This window comes from Microtus pennsylvanicus, chromosome 18, assembly GCF_037038515.1.
Source record: "Microtus pennsylvanicus isolate mMicPen1 chromosome 18, mMicPen1.hap1, whole genome shotgun sequence".
Lineage (NCBI taxonomy): Eukaryota > Metazoa > Chordata > Mammalia > Rodentia > Cricetidae > Microtus > Microtus pennsylvanicus.
The window spans coordinates 13,201,805-13,214,156 of NC_134596.1; the positions used below are offsets into that span (position 1 = coordinate 13,201,805).

The 12,352-nt window shown below is 41.1% G+C and overlaps 1 protein-coding gene and 1 pseudogene across 2 annotated transcripts in view; both read right to left on the minus strand.

Moving 5' to 3' along the window:
* Oca2 (OCA2 melanosomal transmembrane protein) overlaps positions 1 to 12,352 on the minus strand; it is a 220,857-nt gene that overhangs the window by 103,687 nt on the left and 104,818 nt on the right. The window lies entirely within an intron of this gene.
* Positions 8,307 to 8,707, minus strand: LOC142837688 (large ribosomal subunit protein eL32-like; annotated as a pseudogene).

A 12,352-nucleotide genomic window follows, 5' to 3' on the forward strand; every position in this document is an offset into this window, starting at 1 on the left:
GGAGGGAACTGGAAATTACTATCTTAAGCAAGGTTACCCAAACTCGAAAGAATAAATGCCATATTTTCTTCTCATATGTGGATCCCAGTTTCTAATTTTTATGTCTGTGTATTTATGTGGGTATGGAAGCTGATAAAAATAAAAAGAGAGAGAATCAGGAGAAGAGGTTTTAAAGTGAGGGAGTCATAGTATTGACACATAAGCTATAAAAGTGTAAAGGGGAATTCTGGGAGTGAAACCGTTTAACCAAGGTAGGAACAGGAGATGGGAAAGGAGGTTGTTGAAGAGAAGATCAATCAAAACTAAGTCTATATGAAAAAGCCAAATGGAAGCCTGCTACTTTGTAGATTAATTTTTAAAAAATGAAGAGTTTAACCAGCAGTACCCTGCATGTATGAATAAAACCACTCCCAGATGCCATAATGTTATTATTAATAGAAGTCCCATTGCCAAGACTGGGATAGATGGCTCCCTGTGAATTGTCAGTGAGGGTGGCCTCTGAGGCTCCTGCAGCAATCCAGGCAGCTACCCCTACCACTGACTACCCATCAGGACTAGATGGTAAAACCCTACTGCTGAAGCTACCTCCTACTCTGGAAGCAGAAACTAGAGAAACAAAGTCAGACCTGAACTAGAAACTCTTTTCCCCTTGTGATGGTTTGAATGAGAATAGCTTCACAGGTTCATATATTTAAATGTTTGGTCCCCAGTTGGTAGGACTGTTTGGGCAAGATCGGGTGTGCTCTTGTGGGGAGTAGGTGCAGCCTTTTTGGAGGAGCCGTGTTCCTGGCAATGAACTGGGAGGTTGTCATCAGTAGTCTGACTTAGCTGCGACCCTTGCCTACTGCACCATCTACAGGCCAGGCAGGATGCGTCCGCTGGAGCGGCAGTGGCAAGTCTGTCTTGGGTAACTGTTTTCTTTCTGATCGGATTGCAGACTTACTCCTCATCTGTTTCTGTAAACCTGGTCAAGAAGCCTGAGCTGCGAAGGAACCAAGCCTTCCAGAAAAGGCTGCAGCGATTGTACTGCTAACTGGATGTGATATGCTTGCCGAACTGCCTTCTACATATGTACACTTATGCCCATTGATTAGCATTATGGACAGCTTTGATCAGAGTATATGCAGAGACTGTTTGTTTGTTTCCCGGCCGCTCAGACCTAAATAATCACACAGAAACTATATTAATTAATTGTTTGACCTATTAGCTCGGGCTTCTTATTAACTAACTCTTACATCTAAAATTAACCCATTTGTATTAATCTGTGTATCGCCCCAGTAAGGTTCTGGCTGGCATCTTTCTCCTTCGGCAGCTACATGGTGTCTCTTTGACTTGGCCTACACACTCTCTCTCTATCTCTCTGTTTGGATTTCCCGCCTGACTTTATTCTGCTAAGCTATTAATCAAAACAGTTTCTTTGTTAACCAACAGTAATAAAACATATTCATAAATCCCAAATCATCAGAGAAGCATCTTTTTGCAAAGGATAGTTATTACAGAGCATACAACTGGGTGAACGTGCTGATTATAAGTGATGGTTGAATGTTCAGTCATTCATGGGCATTTCTATCACCCCAGCAAGGCAAAGAGAAGACAGCAGGAAATAGGGGAGGGGTTCAGATATCTTCCCTGAGATCATCAGAGGCAGTAGTTCATGGTTTCTAGCGGAGGGATCAAGATCTTCAGTGGTAGAGCTACTGTTAAGTTGCTTATGCTCCCATAAATAATGTTTGCCAAGCTCTTGTAAGAAATCATAATAACATCATTGGGTGACTGAAAATAAAGACTTGAAAACGGAAGGGCAACAAGTTGGGGAAAAGGAGATGGTGTGCAGGAGTAGGAGGGGGGCCGAGAGGGTGACTGGGTAAATGTGATCAAAATATCTTACACATGCATATTAAAATATCGTGATGAACCCTATTATTATGTATAATTAACATACGCTAATAAAAACTTTCAAAAGATTAAAATTGTGTCTTAAGACAAAGATGATTTATTCTAAAATTGAAAGCTTTTTCAATAATAGTAAATTAATTAACAGCTTGAATTACATTAATTGATCTAAGAGGAACATTACCACTATAAATTCTAGAATGAAAAAAAAATCAATCCTTAGAAAAATCAGTACCCATTAATAATTAAAAGACTCAAGAAAATATGAACTGAAATATGTTTTCTCAGTATGATAAAAGGAATAGACCATCTCAGTGTCAGGATCTCATTTAATAGGCAAATGCTAAAATCTTTTCCTCTATACAGTCACAGTTAGAGATTTGCTAAACTTCATGGGCTTGCATTGTAGTTGTACACCTGACTAACATGTAGTTCGGTGGTGTGAAAAGAATGTCCCGTCTTGAATTTTGATTGATAACAGAGATACATGGCCAGCATGGGAGGTCTGAGGCGGCTGTGTGTGGGGTTGCCAGCTTGCTGAGTGGCTCTGGACTGGCACCAGGAACGCAACTTTAAAGAGTGTTCTTTCCGTTCTATAGTGGATACGAGTGACTCCCTGTGCCGGGGCTTTCCATGCGGTTTCATTTATGCTACAAATCCGAATTTCTTCTGGAAGTGTAGAATTTTGTTATCTCTTTAGAGAAGAGTGACCCCAGGAAAAATCTTAAGTCTACAAGCCTGTCTCTGGAAGAAAAATCATACGTTCCTGCTGGAGTAGCTGAGTAACAGAGAACTTGACTAGCAACGTGAGGCCCTAGGCTGAATTCTTGTACAGCAGGGAACCACAGGAGGATCTTCATCTAGAAAACCAATAGAGAATATGTTGATAGAGAACAGTGTGCATACTATAAACAAAGATGATATGTTCTTATAAGACATAGACCTGGGCTTGAGCAGAGACAAAGAAGACTCATTCTGCTTCTCGACTGGATGAAAATATAGACACACACTGTAAGCTGATACAAAAAGGAATGCACAATTATCTACTGAAAAAGAGAGACTACGAGATAACTGAGCCTGCCAGACATTAAAAGCAAACCAAAAGTTTCACACTGTATCTTTGTACCCTACAGGAGTGGATAAGTAGACCATGAGACATAGAGAGAAGTCACAGGTGTGAAAAGTTAGCCCACACAGAGTGGAATCTAGATGGCCCCAATATAAGTATCCTGTTTAGTGAGTGTTCCTGAGACAACAAGGGACACATTTGAACATAAAATAAAATTGGATCCAAGCAGAGCAAGGATTCTAAATGAGTCAGAGAATTACGAGTTAAAAATAATGACATCCTAAGCAATGGATAATTTCCCTTTTAGCCTGGACGTACATAAAGTATTTCTAAATACAAACAAAAGTTCTCGTGCATAATTCATGAATGTGGTAAATAAAGGGATCTGAAATTTGCATGACAAAAAATAGACACCAGCGCATGCAAAGTCACAGCACAACTGTCAAAGTGGGAGAAGAGAGAGGCCCAGCACGCATCATAGCTAGGAAGCTCTGCTCCTTAGTAAAGGAAGGGCTTCTAAAACTGCGAAAGAAAACTCAAAACTCAACAGAAAATGGAACACTGGGCAGGTGTGGTGGTCACATCTGCAATATGAGGAGTCCGCGGCAGAAAGATTTCTAGTTCTAGGCCAGCCCAGGAGAGAAAGCAAGATCCTCTCAAAGAGAAAAGAAGAATGGGAAATTTGACATGCACGCACATCACCAAAAAGGTGTGAAAATGGTTCTCAATCATGAAAAATATGTCAGTTCACTCAGGAAGGAAACGCAAGCTGAGGGGCTGGAGATGGCGCAGGGATGAAGAGCACTCCCTGTTCTTGCAGAGACCCTTCCGGCATGACCAGCAGCTCTACAGCATCTCACAACTGCCTGTAACTCCAGCTCCAGAGACTCCAACCCTCTGTGCAAGGCTGATTCTCGGACTCACACTTCTGTACCAGATTTGCCTCTTGATTAATAGCCAGCCAAAAGCTGTTCAGACTTCTCTGTAATTAAGAGGAAACACGATCTTCGCTGAACTGTTTTCTTTTTCTTAGATTAATTTCAGCCACAAATTAAATCACTTAGTTCTTATCCCCCTAAGGGTAAACATTTTGTGGGTTTTTAAAGTTTTTTGTTTGTTTGTTTGTTTGTTTGTTTGTTTGTTTGTTGAGACATGGTTTCTTTGTGCAGCTTTTCAATCTGTCCTGGAACTCACTCTGTAGTCCAGGCTGGCCTCAAAGTCACAGAAATCCACCTGCCTCTGCCTCTCAGTGGGATTAAAGGTGTGTGCCACCTCTGCCCAGTCATTTTATGTCCTTATATTAATAGAAAAGTCTAAAAGTAGCTATACAACTAAATTTTACAAAGGTATATCCTGACTTATTACTATGAAGACAATCAATTCTACATGTATCTATACTATTGTATGGACAGTGAAGACACAGTCTCCCATCCTAAGCTTATGTGCAGAAACTGCCTGATTTTTATTGGGATTCTGCAGTGCAGTGATGAATATAAATGAGAAGGAATTGAGACCTAACAACCTTTTCATTCATGTCAAGGCAACAAAGCGATTATGCTCAGTTTGGCTCCCTAATGACTAGGCTGACACAGATAAAGGAGAAAAATACTAAAAAATCAATTGTAGGTTATCAAATACCACAGAGCTATGAAGTATTAAAAAGTATTAATAAGTATTAAAAAATCTAAAACAACCTACAATAAACACGCAAGAAAGCAAATGCCGTGCAATTCTCACAGAACCGCCAATGCCTTCCTGCTCACAATAATATGAAATCGGCGGGAGGCACTGCAGTTAAAGCAGACACAACCCAGCGTCAGCAATCTCACCTGCTTCTGAATGGATGGTTGTCTACTAATCTGGCAGAGCCCTGGGTATTCCAATTAAAGTAATATACAAGTAAATGACAATTAGAAAAATTTACCCATATACCAATCATGACACCTCCATGTGGCGGAAAATGCACCAGAAGGATCATTCCAGGCCCGTTTTTAAACACTCTTGGCGATTGGTCTTGCTTTGCACCTTTTCTTAGTCGTTGTCCCATTGCTGTGAAGAGACACTATGACCAAGGGAACTCTTATTTTTTTTAAGATGCATTGAATTTGAGGCTTGCTTACAGTTTCCAAGACTTACTCCGTTATCATCATGGCAGAGAGCAAGGTGGCAGGCAGGTGTGGTGTTGGAGAGGTAGCTGAGAAATATGCCCTGATCTGTAGGAAGAGAGAGACAGAGACAGAGGGGCAGGCAGAGACAGACAGATTGAGACAGACAGACGAGACTGGGTCTAGCATGGCCTTTGGAAAGCTCAAAGCCCACCCCCAGTGACACACTTCCTCCACCAAGGCCACACCTACTCCAGGAACGTGACACCTTCTAATCCTTCTAATCCTTGTAATCCTTTCAAAGAGTCTGACAAAGCATGGGATAAAACCTGACTTGCTGAACATAGTGGACAATGAGGACGACTGAGAACTCAAGAACAATGGCAATGGGTTTTTGATCCTACTGCACGTACTGGCTTTGGGGGAGCCTAGGCAGTTTGGATGCTCACCTTACTAGACCTGGATGGAGGTGGGTGGTCCTTGGACTTCCCACAGATCAGGGAACCCTGATTGCTCTTCAAGCTGATGAGGGAGGGGGACTTGATCAGGGGAGGGGGAGGGAAATGGGAGGCAGTGGCGGGGAGGAGGCAGAAATCTTTAATAAATAAATAAATTTTAAAAAAAAAGAAAAGAAAGAGTTCCATTCTCTCACGACAAAGCCTTCAAGTATATGAACCTATGGGGCGGTTCTTATTCAAACCACGACTATAGAGGATGTTTCTGTTAGAGTGACATGGTTAAACTCAGAATGCCTATCACAGAAAAACTAGCTGCTGAAGGGATTGCTGAGGGACCATTTCCGCCTCTCCACATCACAGTCTTGGGCCATGAGAGAAAAGACGATCAGCAAGCACAGAATGAAGGGATGTGCCGAGCTTGGCTTCAGAATGGCCACAGTGGAATTAGGCAGATCTGCTCTCCAAGCAAAACAGTCATGACAATAAAATTATTTTTAAAACATTAAGGTCTCTAGAAGTTGCCCTATGGGTGTATGGGTAACAAATGAAGGCATGTCTTAAATATTCATTTGGGCCACAACCAACTCCTTATCCCCCTACCATAGGCTTAGCCTGATGGAGATGTGAAGGCAGGGCATAGTTCTAGGAGGAGGAGCCCACTGACCTTCCTTAGTCTCCAACTCTGTACGGTATTACTAACTCCAGGAAAGCTGCTCAAAATAGCAAAGGATCTCCACTTCTACCCCAGACCCTCTAGATGCTACTGTTTCACAGATCTGGACCCTGCCCCCTACCACACACTCATACACATACACACACATTAGACACACACATTCACACAAACACACACATAGACACATACATTCACACATACACACATAGACACACACATTCACACACACACACACATTAGGCACACACATTCACACACACACATAGACACATACACTCACACATACACACATAGACACACACATTCACACACACACACATTAGGCACACACATTCACACACACACACATAGACACATACACTCACACACACATAGACACACACATACATACACATCCCTTTGCATTTTCCTGGTTACTGCAGTTATATCTACAATCTGAAGATCTGAGGTTAGGAAACTCAAAGGAGCTTGAATATGTAACAATAAATAGTCTTTCTGGTCTGGGACACCTCACTCAGTATGACCTTTTCTAAATACATTTATCTGTAAATTATTTTTTCTTTTTCTTTTCTATATTGGTTTATTCAAGACAGGGTTTCTCTGTAGCTTTGGAGCCTATCCTGGAGCTAGCTCTGTAGACCAGGCTGGCCTCGAACTCACAGAGATCCTCCTGCCTCTGCCTCCTGAGTGCTGGAATTATAAGTGTGCACCACCACTGCCCAGCTTATCTGTAAATTTTATGGTTTTATTTTTCTTTACAGTTGAATAGTATTCATAGTGCATGTGTATCAAATTTTCACTATCCGCTCATTGGTTGAGGACATTTAGGCTGTTTTCATGATTTGGCTATTGTGAGTTGATTTGGCTGTAATGAGCACGTATCTGCAAGGAGGTATGTTCTACGGGTGTATGCCTTGGGGTGGTTTAGCTGGGTTATACGGTAGATATATTTTTTAGTTGTTTTAAAAATCTCCACACTTGGCCAGTATGAAATCACACCAATAATGAACAACGGTTCCCTTTCCCCCCATATCCTCACCAGCGTTTGCTGTTGGTTATTTAGTTGATCTTTGTCCTTCTGACTAAGGTAAAATGAAATCTCAAAGTGTTTTGATTTGCATTTCCCGAATGGCTAGGGTTGATGGGCACTTTCTGAGCTATTCCTTAGCAGTCCTTTTTAATTCTGAGAACTCTCTGTTTGGGTATCAAGGCCACTTTTCATTGTTTTCACACTGGGGATTTTTGGGGGGCAGGGGTCGTTCGTTTGGTTGCTTTTGTTTTCAGTGTTCCTATGATCTGGGTGGCAGCCCTCCATCAGGAGTAGGAGCAGAAAGGATGCTCTCCCATTCCACGGGCTCCTTCTTTAGCTGTGCAGAACCTTTTGAGTTTTATGAAGTCCCAGTTGTCAGCCTCAAGGCTGGCCTAACAAGCTATTCAGGAAGCCCTTTCCCACACCTATATCAGGTAGGCACTGCCTACGCTTTCTCCCAGCAGTCTTGTCTCTCAGTTTCACATCTGGATCTTTAATCCATTTGGAGTTGCTCTTCGTACAAGGTGAGAGAAAGGAGAATAATATTCTTCTTCGGGTGGCACCCATCTGTTAAAGACACATTTTTACCCCATTTGTGTTCTTTTTGCCTCTGTCAAGTACTAAGTGGTTGGAGTCAGATGCACCCATGTTTGGACCTTCTGTCTTATTACATTGGTCTCCATATCCGTTTTGTGTCAGTACCATATTGTTTTATTACTACAGTTCTGAAATAAATCTTGCTATCTGGAAAGGTAATCCTTCCAGAATCATTCTTTTTGCCTACAATTATTTTAGTTATTTTTAGTCTTCTTTGGCTCCATATGAATTTTAGAATAGCATTTTTAAATTTTGTGAAGAATGAGATGGGTATTTTAATTGGAATTGCATTACATCTTTTGGCAAAATGGTCATTTTCACAATATTGCAGGAAAATGGTTGGAGCTAGAAAACATTATTTTGAGTGAGGTAACCCAGACACAGAAAGACAATTATCACATGTACTTACTCATAGGTGGTTTTTTTTTCTTCAGTTTTTGTGGTTTTATTTAAACACAAATAAAACATGCACGCAAGCCCTCTACTCATTCTCTTCGCTGTGCAGGCTGGCGCTGGGATTGGTGACTGATGGCTGCTGTGCTGCTCTTTCTACGATGGCTTTTCAGTTCTTGGAGGAAACATTGTGAGCAATCTCAGCACAGTAAGATTTGCTGCACCTCAGCAGCTCCTCCAGCTCCTTGACGCTGTGGACCAGAAACTTCCGGAAGCCACTAGGCAGCATGTGCTTGGTTTTCTTGTTGCTTCCGTAACCAATGTTGGGCATCAGGATCTGGCCCTTGAATCTTCTCTGCGCCCTGTTGTCAGTACCACTGGGTTTCCGCCAGTTTCGCTTAATCTTGACATATCGATCTGATTGGTGCCTCTTTTTGACGATCTTGGGCTTCACCAGAGGCTGGAAGGCAGCCATGATGCCGCAAAGGAGATGGCCGATAGGTGTTTTTTAAATATAAAGCAAAGAAAGCCATCCTACAAACCGTTCTTTCAAGGCCTTTGAAGAATTTTGCTGGGATTTTGATGGGTATTGCATTGAATCTGTAGATTGATTTTGGTAAGATTGCCAATTTTACTACGGTATTCTTTTCTGTTTGGATGAAATAGTCTATAGTTGTCTGTTAAGTCCATTTGAGTCATAACATCTGTTAGTTCTCTTATTTCTCTGTTCATTTTTTGTCTGATTGACCTGTCCAGTGGTTAGAGTGGTGTGTTGAAGTCTCCCACTATTAGTGTGTGGGGTTAATGTATGATTTAAGCTTTAGAAGTGTTTCTTTCACATATGAAGGTACCCTTGTATTGGGGGCATAGATGTTCAGTATTGCAATTTCCTCTTGGTGGATTTTTCCTGTGACTAATATGAAATGACCTTCTCTTTGTCTCTTTTGACTGATTTTAGCTTGAAGTCTGTTTTGTTAGATATTAGGATAGTTACACCCGCTTGTTTCTTAGGTCCATTTGATTGGTATATTTTTTTCCCAACCCTTTACTCTGAGATGATGTCTGTCTTTGAGGTTGAGATGTGTTTCTTGTAAGCAGAAGAAGGATGGATTCTGTTTTCGTGTCCAGTCTGTTAGCCTGTGCCTTTTTATAGGTGAGTTGAGTCCATTTACATTAAGGGATGTTAATGACCAGTGGTTGCTATCTCCTGTTAATTTAGTTTTCATCGTTGGTGATGTTAATTTGTGCATTTTTCCCTTCTTTGGGGGGGGGGTTCATTTCTTTCTTTCTTCTACTTAGTTGGGCACAGGGCCTGCTGATCTTGTTTATCTTCACAAGAACCAGCTGCTATGGTTGCTGATTTCTTTATATTGTTTTCTTTGTTTCTGTTTCATCATTTCTGCTCTAAATTTTATTATTATTATTTTTTTACTGTTGACTGGTCTTTGATTTGGTTTATTCTTGTTTTCTTCAAAATTTTTGCATTGTGTCATTAAGTCATTTATGCGTGCTCTTTCTGATTTCCGAATGTCGGCGCCTCAAGCTATAAATGTCCCTGCTCTCAAAGTGTCCCAGAAGTTTTCTTGTGCTGTATTTTTCATTGTCATTTAGTTCCTGAAAAAATTTTCCTTCTTGATTTCTTCTTCAACCCATCCAACATTCAGTAGTGAACTGTTTAATCTCCATGAGTTTGTGGGTTGACAAGAGATTTGTTTGCTGTCAATTTTACGTGTTACTGCATTATGGTGAGAGAGCATACATGGAGTTATTTCAGTCTTTCTGAACTTGGGAGCCTTTGCTTGCTGTCTCAGGATGACCACATCTATTCTAGAGAAGCTCCATGCGCTGCCGAGTAGAATGTGTTTCTCAGGTGTGATATCAACTCAGGTGTGCACACTTCTATTATGTCTATTTAATGTATGATATCGATTAATTCTGATGTTATTTTGTCTGTTTTTTGATCATGTGATCTGCCTATTAGAGAAAGTAGAGCATTGGGTTCATCTACTATTAATGGGTTGACATTGAGACTGGATGCACCACAGTTTGGTGTATCTATGTTAAGAACCATATTATATTCTTAGTTACCAGCTTCCTTGGTTAGAATGATGTATCCTTTAACTTGTCAGATTAGTGTTTGGAGTTTGGAAGAGGGGTCAAGACAGGGTTTCACTATGTAAATCTGGCTGTCCTGAAACTCACTGTGTAGACCAGGCTGTCCTTGAACTCATGGAGATCTGCCTAAGTACTGGAACTAAAGGTATTAATATTAGGGTAGCAATGCCTGCTTACTTCCTCCTCGAATCATATTGAAGACCTTTTGTCCACTCTTTTACTCTAAGACCATGCCTCTGTGAAGCTATGTTTCCTGTAGACAACACATAGCTTGTTTCATGGTCCTTTCTGTCAGCTTGAGTCCTTTGGCTGGAGAATTTAAGTCACTGCTATTTAAAGGAATGGCTTAGGGACAGGATAGATGAACTTCCCAGTGTGCGCATGGGCATGCAGGCAAAAAAACCAAAAGCTTCCTTCTTTCGCATCCTTTCATGCGGGCTATCACCAGGAAGGGTGGGTCCTCCTACTTCCAATGAGCCAATCAGGAGAAATCCTTCACATGTGTGTCCAGTGTTTTGGATTTAGTTATTCCAGGTGTAGGTAAGTGGGCAACCAAGCTTAGTCATAACACAACTTCAACAGAAGCTTAATGTTCAAGAAAATGTAAGCAGTAATGACTATCTCTCAACAAAGAAGAGCTCGTAACACCAGATAAATGATTGGTAAGTCATTTAAAGAACTAGAAGTGATACTCCTCACACTATTCCATAAAATACCAACGGGGAGAGCACTGCCACACTCATGCTACAATGGGGAGCTCGCTGATGCCAGTGGATAAAACACAACAAAGAAAGAAAAGTATCTGGGAATTCTCCCGATGAACAAGGACACATCAGTTCTCAATAAAATTCTTACAAATGGGATTGAGAAACACATTCAGAAGATTGAACACTATGACTGAGTTCATGTCATTCCAAGTTAACTTCAATATTTGCCAATCAGCAAGTGTAGTTCAGCAGACAAATAGCTTACACAATAATCTCAGTAGCTACAGAATAAGCCTCTATTATTATTCATTTCTATAAATATTTGTGTAGACAGGCAAGCATGCTCATAGAGGCCAGAAAAGGTATCAGATCCCTCTGAGTTTGAGTTACAGGCATTTGCAGGATGCTCAGTTTGCCATGTGGGTTCTGGGATTTGAACTCTGATCCTCATGATTATGAAACAAATGTCACCACTCCAACCCAAGAAAAGGCCTTTGCCAAAGTTCAACATCTATTTGTGGTCAAAAAAATCCTGAAGAACTAATAACATAAATAAATCATGATCAGTGTAATATAATAAAGGCCATATGAACTAACAATGTTCTAAAGTGAGGAAATAAGACCATGTCTTCTAAACTCCTAAATGAAGATGACCCACTCTGTCCACTCCTATCAATACGCTGCTTGAAGTCTTAACTGGGATGATCAAGAAAAGTGAGAGAAATAAAATAATCTAAATAGGAAATGAAGAAGTAAAATTATTCATATTTGCAAAGGAAGTGAACCTATAATAAAAAGATCCTGATTCCCCCACATGAAAACTCTTTGATTTATCTGGTCAACACTTTTAGTAAAGTAGCAGGATATAAAAACAAACATGCAAAATTAGTAGCTTTCCTATATACCAAAATATATAGCGAGAAGTCAGAAATAAATCATGTTAAGTATATCTTCAAAAAAAATAATAATCGTGGCTGCAGCACACAAGAGAGTGGGCTCTGCATCCCATGTGGGGAACACACTAGAGTTGACCCTGTGGTCCAGGTACAGGTGAGCGAGCTCTGAGGTCCTGAGAGCAACAGAGCTGACCCTGCCCACAGTCTCATCTGCCATCCTGAGAGTAACAGAGCATCTGCCATGGAGAAGCATGGGTGAGGGAAAGATGGCCTCACCCCTTCCTCCTTGCTACCTGTAGCAAGCAAGAGAGCTGGTCGTGGGGTCACACAAGACAGTGAGAGAACCAGCCCTACCCCCCACCAGATGCAGCACACAGGAGAGTGGACCCTGCACCCTGGCCAGGGAGCACACTAAA